The following is a 12784-nucleotide window of genomic DNA, read 5'->3' as shown; positions in this document are numbered from 1 at the left end:
AAGCTATTATTAAAGATGCTATGACAGAACTTATATAAGTTCAAGGTAATCGGGCAGCGTGAATGTGTTTTAGTCAATGGGGGATAATGTTGTAATAATGTTTTGAAGAACGACCATTCCCCACTGCGACTGAGCTGATAAATCTCCAGTGCCGATAGGGAATGGAATCCCTTCCCACAGTCCCCACATTTCCAGGGCTTCTCCGCAGTTTGGTATCCTTTTGGCTTTCTGTTTCTGATGAACAACTGAAACTGTGATCACACTCAGGAAACGTGTACAGTCACCCCCTTGCTGCGAATAGTGTAATGTTTCTTCATCTGTGTAACTGGTTACAGCTCCTTCTCACAGACAGCTCACTGGGACACACTCTCTCTCAACAAGGGGAAAAGGCATACGAAAGTTATGCAGCAAGACAAGATGCAAAAGTAATAAAATGTCGAGCCACAGGGGGAAAAAAATTGTGACTCGATCTCTTCCTATTGGCATTTGGAAACTTAATATCTATTGGGAACACCAGCATCCACGCAGAGCATACTGCGCATGTTTGCCGGTGTCAGAAACTCAGTGCGCATGCCCACCAGTGTCAGCAAAACATGAGCATGCTTGTCGCTGTCCGCAAAATGGGGCGCGCGACCTTCTTTTAATTGACCAATAGAGAGCACTGGAGGACCGGAAGAAGACAGTGGCTACCGTTCGGAGCTACTATTGTCTGAATGCGGAAGTTCGATCATGAGCTACTGAAGCTGCTACTCGTGTTCCTCCCTCTCTGAATGAAGATTGAGCTTCACCCAGACTGCAAATTCCTTCCTCTGTCCAAGATCTGTGAGTATGGTTCTCTCTTTTCTCGCCCTCGTCTTTCCGCTTCTTTCTCATTCTGGGGTTGACTTGCAACAACTGAAAGGAAAGCGAATGAATCGGGGAAGGGAGAGACTCTGGAAACATTGGTCCAGGTGTGTGTCTCAATTGGCAAGATTAATAGGCAGGAGGCTGGAAGAACACAGCAAGCCAGGTAGAATCAGGAGGTGGAGAAGTCAACGTTTTGGGTGTAATATTTTTTCAAGACTGGGGATGGATGCAGATAAAGGACTTGCTGGGGGCAGGGTGGTGAAGTGGGGATAGGTAAACAGGCTGAGGGTACGACGTGGTTGGTCAATGGGAGAAAGGAATCTGCTTGGTAGCAGGGAGCAGTGGAAATGAGGGGTCGGGGCTGGGAAGGGAGTGGGGTGATGGGAAGGGTGGATATTTGAAATTGGAGAACTGAATGTTGAGTCCTCTGAGCTGTAGGAAGATAGGGTGTTGTTCCTCCAATGTGCAGTTTGGTTCGTTGTGGCAATGGAGGAGGCCAAAGATGTTCTTGTCAGAAAGGGAGTAGGAAGGGGAAATAAAATGGGTGGTGACTGGGAGGTCCGGTCGGCCTCTGCGGACCCAGCTGTGATGCTCGGCAAACCTTTCCCCAAGTTTCTGCTTGGTCTCCCCAATGTAGAGAATACCACAATTTGCAAACACATGGCAAATGCAGTACCATAATGCAAAGTTATAGCCTTTGCTGTGGGGGAAAAAAACAGAAAGGAGGTGTATTGTTTAAAAGATGTATTGGGTCGTGAAGAAAGTGAGAGCGGCAGATGCTGGAGATCAGAGTTGAAAAGTATGGTGCTGGAAAAAGCACAGCAGGTCAGGCAGCATCTGAGGAGCATGAGAGTTAATGTTTCGGGCATAAGCTCATCAGGAATGATGTCTGGACACACCAAGGGGCCTCAGCGTCCTTCTACATCAGTCAATGCCAGTTGTCAGACAGGTGCAGCAAGCAATCAGCAAGGCAAGTGGTATATGAGCAAGAGGAATTGAGTTCAGAAGTGGGGGTGTCTTACTGCAGTTAGGGGGTCATTGAATATATTCAAGGCTGAACTCATCTGATTTTAGAAAAACAATGAAGTGGAGGAAGACAAGAAAATGGTTTTAAGACCAGTACAGAACAGTTCCAGAGTCATACAGCACAGAAACAGACCCTTCAGTCCAACTAGTTCATGCTGTCTATATTCACAAACTAAACTCGTCCTACCTGCCTGTGTTTGGCCCATATTCCTCCAATACTTTTGTATTCATGTACTTATCCAAATGTCTTTTAAATGTCAAACTGTATCCACCACTTCCTCTGAACATTCTTTCCACACTTGAACTACGTGTGAAAAGAAAATGGTGCCCCTTATGTTTTTTAAAAATGTTTCTCCTCTCACCTTCAAAATTTGCTCTCTGATCTTGAAACAGCCATCTTCGGGAAGGGCACCTGCCAATCACCTCATCCTTACCCCTCATGATTTTATACATCTCTTTAAGGTCACCTATCAACCTCGTATGCTCCAGTGAAAAAGTCCCAGCCTATCCAATTAGATATAGCTAGATTCGTAGGAGAAAGTGAGGACTGCAGATACTGGAGACCAGAGTTGAGTAGTGTGGTGCTGGAAAAACACAGCAGGCCAGGCAGCATCTGAGGAGCAGGAGAGTTAATGTTTCGGGTATGAGCTCTTCATCAGGAATGATGTGTGGCTTCATTCCTGAAGAAGGTTTTATGCCCGAAACGTTGATTCTCCTACTCCTCGGATGCTGCCTGGCCTGCTGTGTTTTTCCAGTACCACACTTCTCAACTCTGGTCTCCAGCATCTGCAGTCCTCACTTTTCCTAGTTGATCTTAACCTACTGCAAATCCTCTTGCAAGGTTGCCTACCTTGAAGAAGCTCTCCTCCTCCCTCTAAAATAGGTAGATTCGTATCCAGTTATGATCTGTTCAGTGTGGTGCATGCTCGAAAGACCAAATGGTCGACTCCTGCTCCCAATTCTCTCGCTGTGTCCAGGATAACAAGAGACCATAAGACAGGAGCAGAAATTAGGCCATTCAGCCCATCAGGTCTGCTCATACCACTCAATCGTGGCTAATAAGTTTATCAACCCCATACTCTCGCTTTCTCCCCGTAACCCTCAATCCCTTTGGCACTCAAGAAGTTACCTTGCTCTGTCTTAAATATCCTCAGTGACCTGGCCTCCATAGATTCACCGCTGTATGGCTGAAGAAGTTTCTCCTTATCTCCATTCTAAAAGGCCTTCTCTTTACTCTCAGGCTATGCTCTCGAGTCTTAGTCTCTCCGACCAATGGAAACATCTTCCCAACTTGCACTCTGTCCATGCTGTTTAGTATTCTGTATGTCTCAATTAGATATCCCCTGAGTTAATTAGCATGAACCAGACCCTTCAGAATGAGGTACAGCAGGGTTTAGATTCAACAAAGTGAGAATGGAGGGCTGTGGAATGGAAGTTTTCAGCTTTTAGGGAATATGAGAGGAAAGAGAGTTCACTCTAAATTAGAATTGATCGGATGAGCCAATGGGCCGAGGAGTGGCGGATGGAGTTTAATTTTGAGAAATGTGATGTTTACATTTTGGTAAGGAAATCCCGGCAGGACTGACACATGTAAGGGGAGTGTTGCGGAACAAAGAGACCTTGGGGTGCGGGTTCGTGGTTCTTTGAAAGTGGAGTTGCAGCTATATAGGAGAATGAAGATGGTGTTTGGTATGCTTTTCTTTATTGGTCAGAACATTGAGTACAGGAGTTGAGGTCATGTTCCTGCTGTACAGTATGTTGTTTAGGACACTTTTGGAATACTGCGTTTGGACACTATGGGCAACTTAGCATGGCAAATCTAAATCAAGGCCAGTAAGCAATGTCGTGATGTGGAAAGTGAACACCAGAGAAAGATAGAAAGGGACAAGGAGAATAAATTTACCAGCAATCAAAACTGGATTCTAAAGATGACAAAAATTGAAATTAAAAATGGTGTGTCTGAATGTGCGCTGTATTGTAACAAAGTGAATGAATTGACAGCACACATCGAAGAGAATAATTATGATCTGAGACTCCTTACATGGCTTAAGGGTGACAAGGATTGGATTCTGAATATGGAGGAGTAATCAAATGGGAAGCTAGGTAAAGGGTTGGCACTGCTAATCAAAGCACTGATCACAGGGTAGTCTGGTGTCAGCTTGAATTTCAGGTCCTGATTTCTCTTTTCCTCTGTTGATCTGCCTGTTCCCACAGAGTAAGATGTAGGTCTGTTCTCAGCTCTGCTGGATTTCTGCTGAAGCTTTGACCCGCTTTTATTCTTTCTGGAACAATAAAACATTCAGTTAGTCGCAACCCAACCCACAATCTCCCAACCTGTCAACCATCCAGACACATAGTGTAGTCATAGCAGGGAATCAAACAAGAAAAATGAAATAAAATTAGAAATGAATAGGTGCTCATGCTTAATGTTTGTTCGTGAGGAAGTAAACTAGAAATAGGGCTCTCCCAGGATTCTTCAAGTGCCCCACATCTCTCCCTTGCATCTAAGTATTTGTACCCAGCTGCAATATTTACACCGATGGGAATAAAGCATCTGTTGTCAAATAGACATAGAATTTACAGCACGGAAATAGACTTTTCTCTCTCTCATTCACACACACACACACACACACAGATACCTTCATGGGGGTGAATTTATGTTTGTGGCATTATATTTGCAGATTTGTTCTATTTTGCTCAAAAAATGCACAACCTGCAGGCAGTCAATACAAGTAATATTTTGTAAATTCCGCTGTGGAAACAGAACCAGTCTGACTGAAGATTGGGATACAGACAGACTCTGACCTCACACCTTTAATGCAGTGTTTGAGCTGAGATGTCACCTTTTGTTATAAAACCTTAAGTTATGTCGAAAATGGGCCTTACCTGAAGATCTGTGATTTACATATTAATGATAACTGCAAACCATTCTCAAAGATGAAAGACTTAATAATCCAGATACGTTCAATATATAATTGCAGTGGCAGGACACTAATGTTTTTCCATAAATTCTGTGCGTTATGATCTTATTCTCCACAACCACCTGATGAAGGAGCAGTGCTCTGAACATGAGTCCTTTCAAATAAACTTGTTGGACACTAAACTGGTGTTGTGATTTTTAAATTTGTCCAGGTTAGGGTAGATTGACCATGCTAAATTACCCATAGTGCCCAGGGATATGCAGATTAGGGTGGCTTGACCATGCTAAATTACCCATAACATCCAGGGATGTGCAGGTTAGGTGCACGAGTCAGGGGCAAATGTAGAGCAATGAGTGTGGGTGAGTTACTCCTCGGAGAGTCGATGTGGACTCGTTGGGCGAGTGTCCTGCTTCCACACTGCGGGGTGATTCTCTGATGGGAAGGGATTTTTTGCAAACAGTGCGGGCCGGCCGGTCGGCGGGCTGTCCGGAGCAGGCGCAGTGCGGGAACCCGCCGTCGTCATCACCCCGCCCCCTGTCCTCGGCTCTCGCTCCTCCCATTCATCCTGTTGATGACGTCACAACGCGGAAGTGGCCCGATCAGTTTCAGAGCGATATTCCCTCCCTTAAACAATGTTACAGTCCAGCAGGTTTAATTGGAAGCACACTAGCTTTCGGAGCGACGCTCCTTCATCAGGTGATAGTGAAGGGCTCGATCGTAACACAGAAATTATAGCAAAAATTTAGTGTGATGTAACTGAAATTATATATTGAAACATTGATTGTCTGTTAAGCCTTTCATCTATATCAGTGATAGTTTCACTTCTTTCATGTGTAAATCACAAAAACTTTTTTTTTGAAGTTGCATTCTCGGGTTAGCTGTTAACAATGGTGATAGCTAGACAATATGTTGAAGGTGTTGGCCCCCATCCTATCATCCGTCGACATTTCCGCCACTTCCAAACGGACCCCACCACCAGGGATATATTTCCCTCCCCTCCACTATCAACGTTCCGAAAATACCACTCCCTCAGTGACTCCTTCGTCAGGTCCACAACCCCCGCCAACCCAACCTCCACTCCCGGCACCTTCCCCTGCAACCGCAAGAAATGCAAAACTTACGCCCACACCTTCCCCCCCCCCCCCCCCCTTACTTCCCTCCAAGGCCCCAAGGGATCCTTCCATATCCACCACAAATTCACCTGCACCTCCACACACATCATTTACTGCATCCGCTGCACCCTGTGTGGCCTCCTCTATATTGGGGAGACAGGCCGCCTACTTGTGGAACGTTTCAGAGAACACCTCTGGGACACCCGGACCAACCAACCCAACCACCCCGTGGCTCAACACTTCAATTCCCCCTCCCACTCCATCAAGGACATGCAGGTCCTTGGACTCCTCCATCGCCAGACCATGGCAACACGACGGCTGGAGGAAGAGCGCCTCATCTTCCGGCTAGAAACCCTCCAACCACAAGGGATGAACTCAGATTTCTCCAGTTTCCTCATTTCCCATCCACCCACCTTGTCTCAGTCCCAACCCTCGAACTCAGCAGCACCTTCCTCACCTGCAATCTTCTTCCTGACCTCTCCGCCCCCACCCCCACTCCAGCCGATCACCCTCACCTTAACCTCCTTCCACCTATCACATTTCCAACGCCCCTCCCCCAAGTCCCATCTCCCTACCACTTTTTTTTAGCCTGCTTGGCACACTTTCCTCATTCCTGAAGAAGGGCTCATGCCCGAAACGTCGATTCTCCTGCTTCTTGGATGCTGCCTGACCTGCTGCGCTTTTCCAGCAACGCATTTTCAGCTCTGATCTCCAGCATCAGCAGTCCTCACTTTCTCCCCTGTGTTCTCTGTCTATCCTATGATGTTTAGATTGATTCTAATCTAAAAAGTAAGATCACGGAGTTTTACATAAATTCATGCAGTTTCTGAGCTCAGAGTTCTACATGAATGCATGCAGGTTTTGAGCAAAGTACAATGTAACCCTGCAAATACAAATTCACCCCACAAAATATATGTGTGCATGTGGGTCTTTGTCTGTCTGTGAGTGTGTGTGTGTCTGTCTGTCTGGGGTGGGGGTTGTGAGTCTGAGAAAGTGTATGTGTGTATGTAGTGAGTGCAGAGTGTCTTAAGTGTGTGAAGGGGTGCTTGTGTGAGTGTGTGTGTCTATAAGGGTTTGTGTGGGTGTCTGTGTGTACCTGTGTCCGTGTGTATGTGAGAGTGTGTGTGTGTGTAGGAATATCTGTGTGTGTGTGTGTGTGTGTGTAGTGCAATGGTGATCACTTGTAATGTGACATGAACCCAAGGTCCCGGTTGAGGCCCCCCCTATGGGTACCGAATTTAGCTATCAGCCTCTGCTTGACCACTTTTCTCTGCTGCCTGTCCCGAAGTCCACCTTGGAGAATGGTCACCCGAAGGTCCGTGGCTGAATGTCCTGGACCACTGAAGTGTTCCCCAACTGGGAGGGAACCCTCCTGTCTGTTGATTGTTGTGTGGTGCCCATTCATCCGTTGTCGTATCCTTTGCTCAGTTTCCCCAATGTACCATGCCTCCGGGCATCCTTGCCTGCATTGTGTAAGATAGACAACGTTGGCTGAGTCACATGAGTACCTGCCATGTACAAGGTGGGAGGTGTCCCCACACGTAATAGTGGTATCTATGTCCACAATCTGACACGTCCTGCAGCATCCACCATGACAGGGTTGTATGGAGTTGTCCTGAGAGCCGGGCAGTTTGCTACGAACAATGATCTGTTTGAGGTTTGGTGATTGTCTAAAGGCAAGTAGTGGAGGTGTGGGGAAGGTCTTGATGATGTGCTCATCCTCATTGATAATGTGTTGCAGGTCACGAAGAACATGGCGTAATTTTTCAGCTCCTGGGAAGTACTGAACAACGAAGGGGACCCTGTCAGTTGCAGCACGTATCTGTCTCCTGAGGAGGTCATTACGGTTCCTTGCTGTGGCACGTCGGAACTGGTGGTCGATGAGTTGAGCATCGTACCCCGTTCTTGTGAGGGCATCCTTGAGTACTTCCAGGTGTCCGTCACGTTCCTTCTCATCTGAGCAGATCCGGCGTATGCGTAGGGTTGTCCATAGAGCATGGCTATTTTAATATGTTTTGGGTGGAAGCTGGAGAAGTGTAGCATTGTGAGGTTGTCTGTGGGTTTGCGGTAGAGTGTGGTGCTGAGGTGTCCATCCTTGATGGAGACGCACGTGTCCAAGAATGAGACAGACAGTCGAGAGTAGTCCATGGTGAGTTTGATGGTGGGATGAAACTTGTTGATGTTACTGTGTAGTTTTATCAGTGACTCCTCGCCATGGGTCCAGAGGAAGAAAATATCGTCAATGTATCTTGTGTACAATGTTGGTTGGTGATCCTGCATAGAGAAGAAGTCGAGTTCGAACCTGTGCATAAAAATGTTGGCATATTGGGGTGCAAATTTGGTCCCCATAGCTGTTCCGTGTGTCTGGGAAAAGAACTGGTTGTCAAAGGTGAAGACGTTGTGATCGAGGATAAAGCAGATGAGTTGTAGGATGGTGTTTGGAGACTGGCAGTTGTTGGTGTTGAGTACTGAGGCTGTTGCCGTGATGCCATCCTTGTGGGGGATGCTGGTGTAGAGTGCGGAAACGTCCATTGTGACGAGGAATGTTCCCGGTTCGACTGGTCCATGGGTGCTGAGTTTCTGTAAGAAATCTGTAGTGTCGCGACAGAAGCTGGAGATCCCCTGTACAATAGGTTTCAAGATGCCTTCCACATAGCTGGAGAGATTCTCACATAGGGTCCCATTGCCCGACACGATGGGACGTCCCAGTGTGTTGGCTTTGTGTACCTTTGGAAGACAGTAGAAGTCGCCTTCATGAGGAGTACGTGGGATGAGGGCGCGTAGGGAACTCTGAAGGATTGGATCCAAAGTTCTGATCAGTGTGTTTGATTCTCGGGTGTGTTCTTTGGTCGGATCAGCTGGTAGTTGCCTGTAGTGTTCCTAGTTGTTCAGTTGTCGGTACACTTCCTTTCAGTAATCTGTTCTATTCTGAATGACAATGTCATCAAACCAGCAGATAAAGGTGGAGCCAATATTGTGATTGGTTTTGAGAGTGTTGATGGCATTGCGCTGTGAACGGGTGATGTTTTGCTCTACCTTGTGGGTACGGCTGATGAATCTGGCATTTATATATTTCCTGACAGTTTGAGCATACATGTCAAGCCCAGGGCAGCGGCCCTCCGGTGGGGTCCACGTTGACACTTTCTTTGGTCGCTCCTCTACAGATCCCTGTGATGACTGTTCCAGTTCATCAGTAGGATCACTGCCGGCACCTTGAAAGAATTCCCGGAGTCTTATTCGTCTGATGAACTCCTCTGTGTCTGCTGCCAGAACCAACGGGTCCATTTTGGTGGTGGGGCAGAAGTTGAGACCCCTCCGTTAGGCAACTCTTCACATTGGGAGGTTGGGAATCTGTTCACTTGTAGCAACTGGAGTGAATCCAGAGAGGGAGCAGACTCTGCAATCTCAGGTATGGGACTTAATTACCCGGGTGAGGAGGGACAGAAGGATGGAGTGGGTTTGTTTTCCCTAGCGTGCCAGAGTCTGAAGGGTGACCTTATAAACTTTTATAAAATCATGATGGGCATGGATAGGGTAACTAGACCAGGCCTTTTCTTTGGGATAGGGGAGTCCACAACTAGAGGGTAGTATGTTTAGGGTGAGGGCAAGGCAGATGGAGAATTAAAAGACTTAAGGGACAACTTTTTCACAGTGTGGTGCGTGTAAGAAATGAGCTGGCAGAGAAAGTGGTGGAGGCTGGTACAATTACACCACTTAAAAGGCATCTGGATGGTTATATGAATAGGAAGGGATATGGGCCAAGTGCTGGCAAATGTGACCACATTTATTTAGGATATCTGGCCAGTATAGAAGAGTTTGACCAAAGTGTCTGTTTATGTGTTGTATATCGTTGTGACTCTGGCTTGCCACCAACATTTGCCATGTCTATCAGTTCAGTTTCTCTCTGGTGTCTGTATTAATGCCTTGATGTCTCATTTTGCTCCCGCATGCGTTTGTGTTCAGCTGAAGCTTCGTCATGGAGAAACCTGAGGAATTCTGCCCCGTGGAGAAACCGTGGAAGTGTGGCGACTGCAGAAAAGGCTTCTGTGTCCCATCTGCCCTGGAGATTCATTGACGCAGTCACACCGGGGAGAGGCCATTCTCCTGCCCTGAGTGCGGGAAGGGCTTTGCCCAGGCCTTGACCCTATTCACTCACCGGCGGATCCACACCGGGGAGAGGCCCTTCAGCTGCCCCGAGTGCAGGAAGGGCTTCAACAATACCTTCAACCTCCAGACCCACCGGCGGCTCCACATGGGGGAAGAGGCCATTCAGTTGCCCCGAGTGTGGGAAGGGCTTCAACAATACCTTCAACCTCCAGACCCACCGGCGGCTCCACATGGGGGAGAGGCCATTCAGTTGCCCCGAGTGTGGGAAGGGATTCAGTCAGGTGGGCAACTTGCGGAGGCACCAGCGGGTCCACACCAGAGAGAAGCCCTTCAGCTGCCCTGAGTGAGGGAAGGCCATCACCCTCTCCTCCCACCTGCGGAGGCACCAGTGAGTTCACATGGATTGAAGGAGTGACTGCCGAGTACTGTTATTGACCGGATGATCAACCAGTTCCGGGGATCCCGGGTTCGAATCCCACGGCAGCAGATGGCGGATTTGGAATTCGGTCAGAAATCTGGAGTTCCGAATCTAACGATGAAACCATTTTCGGGGGTGGGGTAGGACCCTCATCTGATTCACTCACATCCTTTTAGGGAAGCAAACTGCTGTTGTGGGAAAGGATTCACTCAGTTGTCCCAGCTGCACCCTTTACCCGGTCTGGCCTACACGTGACTCCAGACCCACAGCAGTGCAGTTGACTCTACACTGCCCCTTCCTGGCAAAGGAGCGGGGAGAAACTTGGAGACAGGGTTTGGGTTGAAATTGCTGAGTGAGGCAATACTTCCTCCGGGTTAAGGCTGTATTGAGGATCCAATTACAAAGGGACAACTTCGTGCTGTCCAATAATAAAGACAGTGAGGTGGGGTAGGGGAGATATGTGGGCTTTGACCTTGAGCTGTTTAAAAAGCAGCTACCTTTTCTCTGCCTTTTTGCTGGGGAATCTGAAGCTGTAACAAAGTTGGGTCACAATAAAAGTTACCTGAACTTAACCACCGGGCTCAGACTCTCACTGAAAGCTTTGAGCTCCAAGAGGTTTTTGTTTTAAAGCTGCTCATTTCTTTCAGCCTCCTGCACTAAGTTTCCAATGTCGCAAATCAGATGGAGCAGTGAGTGAGTAGCCAGTATTGTTTGAAATTGTACATTTTTCAGGAGTGTAGAGTCTGTCGTTTCATCGGCGTTGTAAAGTTTATTGGCAGCATCGGGATGTTTGGGCTGCGTTCACGATGTGGACATGTCGGCGTTGGAATGGGGTGGACAAAATTAAAAGTTACACAACACCAGGTTATAGTCCAACAGGTTTATTTGGAAGCACATGCTTTTAGAGCACCACTCCTTCGTCAGGTGGTTGTGGAGAATGAGATCATGAGCACAGAACGTATAGCCAAAGGAATTGAGTGTCACGGAGATGTGATGCATTAAAGAAGTTTAGATTAAATCTTTCATCTTTTAGAATGGGTTTCTGTTCTTTGGTATGTTAATCCCAGAATTTGTTTTCAATTACATTCGAGAAAGTAATTTAAACATCAGGCTGACTTGACATTGGGACACAGACAGAAGTCACACCTACTGTTAGAAAAGCTCTGCATTTCAATTACATTCTGAAATTACTGATCTTTTACATTTGTATCATTTTAGCTATTCTCATTCAGAAACATCATTAAAGTCTGAAAGCATGTTCAATTTTTTAAGAGCTGTAAAATCTTTGAAACTTGCATTCAAATATGTGGAGTTAGGCCACAGCTCAGGACTGGCTGTAGGGGGTGAATGGCCTATTCCTCGTCTTGTGAAATTGGTTCTGACTGTGTTGAAATTGAGTTACAGAGCACAGCCACAAATCCTTCAGTCCAGGCCAACCAGATATCCTCAATTCATCTAGTGACCCATTTGCCAGTTTATGCCCCATATTCCCTCTAAACCTTTCCTATTCATACCACCATCCAAATGCCTTTTAAATGTTGGAATTGTAACAGCCTCCACCACTTCTTCCGGCAGCTCGTTCTATACACACACATCACCCTCTGTGTGAAAATGTTGCCCTGAGGTCCCTCATAAATCTCTCCCCTCTCATCCTGAACCTCTGCCCTCTAGTTTTGGACTCCCACCTCCCCCCACAATGGGGAAGAGACATAAAAACACAAAGGGGATAAAAATGTCGAGCCACATAGAATAAAAAAAATTGCGGCTCCACTCTTTATTTCTTTTGTTGGCATTTGAACACTTACAATCTGTCCACAGGGCACACTACGCATGCTCATCGGTGTTAGCAAATAGTACGCAGGTTTGCTAGTGTCAGCAAAACATTGCGCATGCTCATTGCTGTTTGCTGAAAAGGCGGGCGACCTTGTTTTGACGGACCAATAGTGAGCCCTGGAATACAGGAAGGAGCGTGGTCCTCCTGCCAATCAAAGCCCAGTCCTCTCTCCCTCCCCCCCCCCCCCCCCCCCTCCATTGTCTGAAAGCGGAAGGTAGACCATGAGCTTCTGAAGCTGGTGCTGCTGCTGTTTCTGTCTCCCTGAGCTTCAGTCCAGACTGCAACTTCGTTCCTCTGTCCAACATCTGTGAGTACAGCACTCCCTTTTTCATTTTTTTTTTCATTCTCGGGTTCAGTTGTTGACTTGCAGCAACTGAAAGGAACGGGATTGAATCCAGGGAGGAGAGACACTGGAAAACAGACAGGAGGCTGGAAGAACACAATGGGAAGGGGAATTAAAATGGGTGGTGACTGGGAAGTCCGGACGGCCTCTGTGGACCTGGCTGCGATGCTCTGTGAA

At 47.1% G+C, this 12784-nt stretch overlaps 1 protein-coding gene and 1 long non-coding RNA gene across 2 annotated transcripts in view; both read left to right on the top strand.

Annotated features, from left to right (window-relative positions):
* The window catches only part of LOC148143843 (uncharacterized), a 99115-nt gene that overhangs the window by 56206 nt on the left and 30125 nt on the right, over positions 1-12784 (top strand). The gene's annotated exons all lie outside the window — the stretch shown is intronic.
* Positions 350-11374, top strand: LOC148143844 (uncharacterized). Its single transcript, XR_015751330.1, has 3 exons — positions 350-822; positions 7647-7838; positions 9869-11374. It is a non-coding gene; the product is annotated as an uncharacterized LOC148143844 (long non-coding RNA).

This window comes from Chiloscyllium plagiosum, unplaced genomic scaffold (genome assembly GCF_037043375.1).
Source record: "Chiloscyllium plagiosum isolate Xiang-an unplaced genomic scaffold, Cpla_swu_hap1 HiC_scaffold_27, whole genome shotgun sequence".
Taxonomy (NCBI): domain Eukaryota; kingdom Metazoa; phylum Chordata; class Chondrichthyes; order Orectolobiformes; family Hemiscylliidae; genus Chiloscyllium; species Chiloscyllium plagiosum.
Note: the sequence above shows the minus strand (reverse complement) of the source record. Positions and strands in the feature narration are given on the sequence as shown.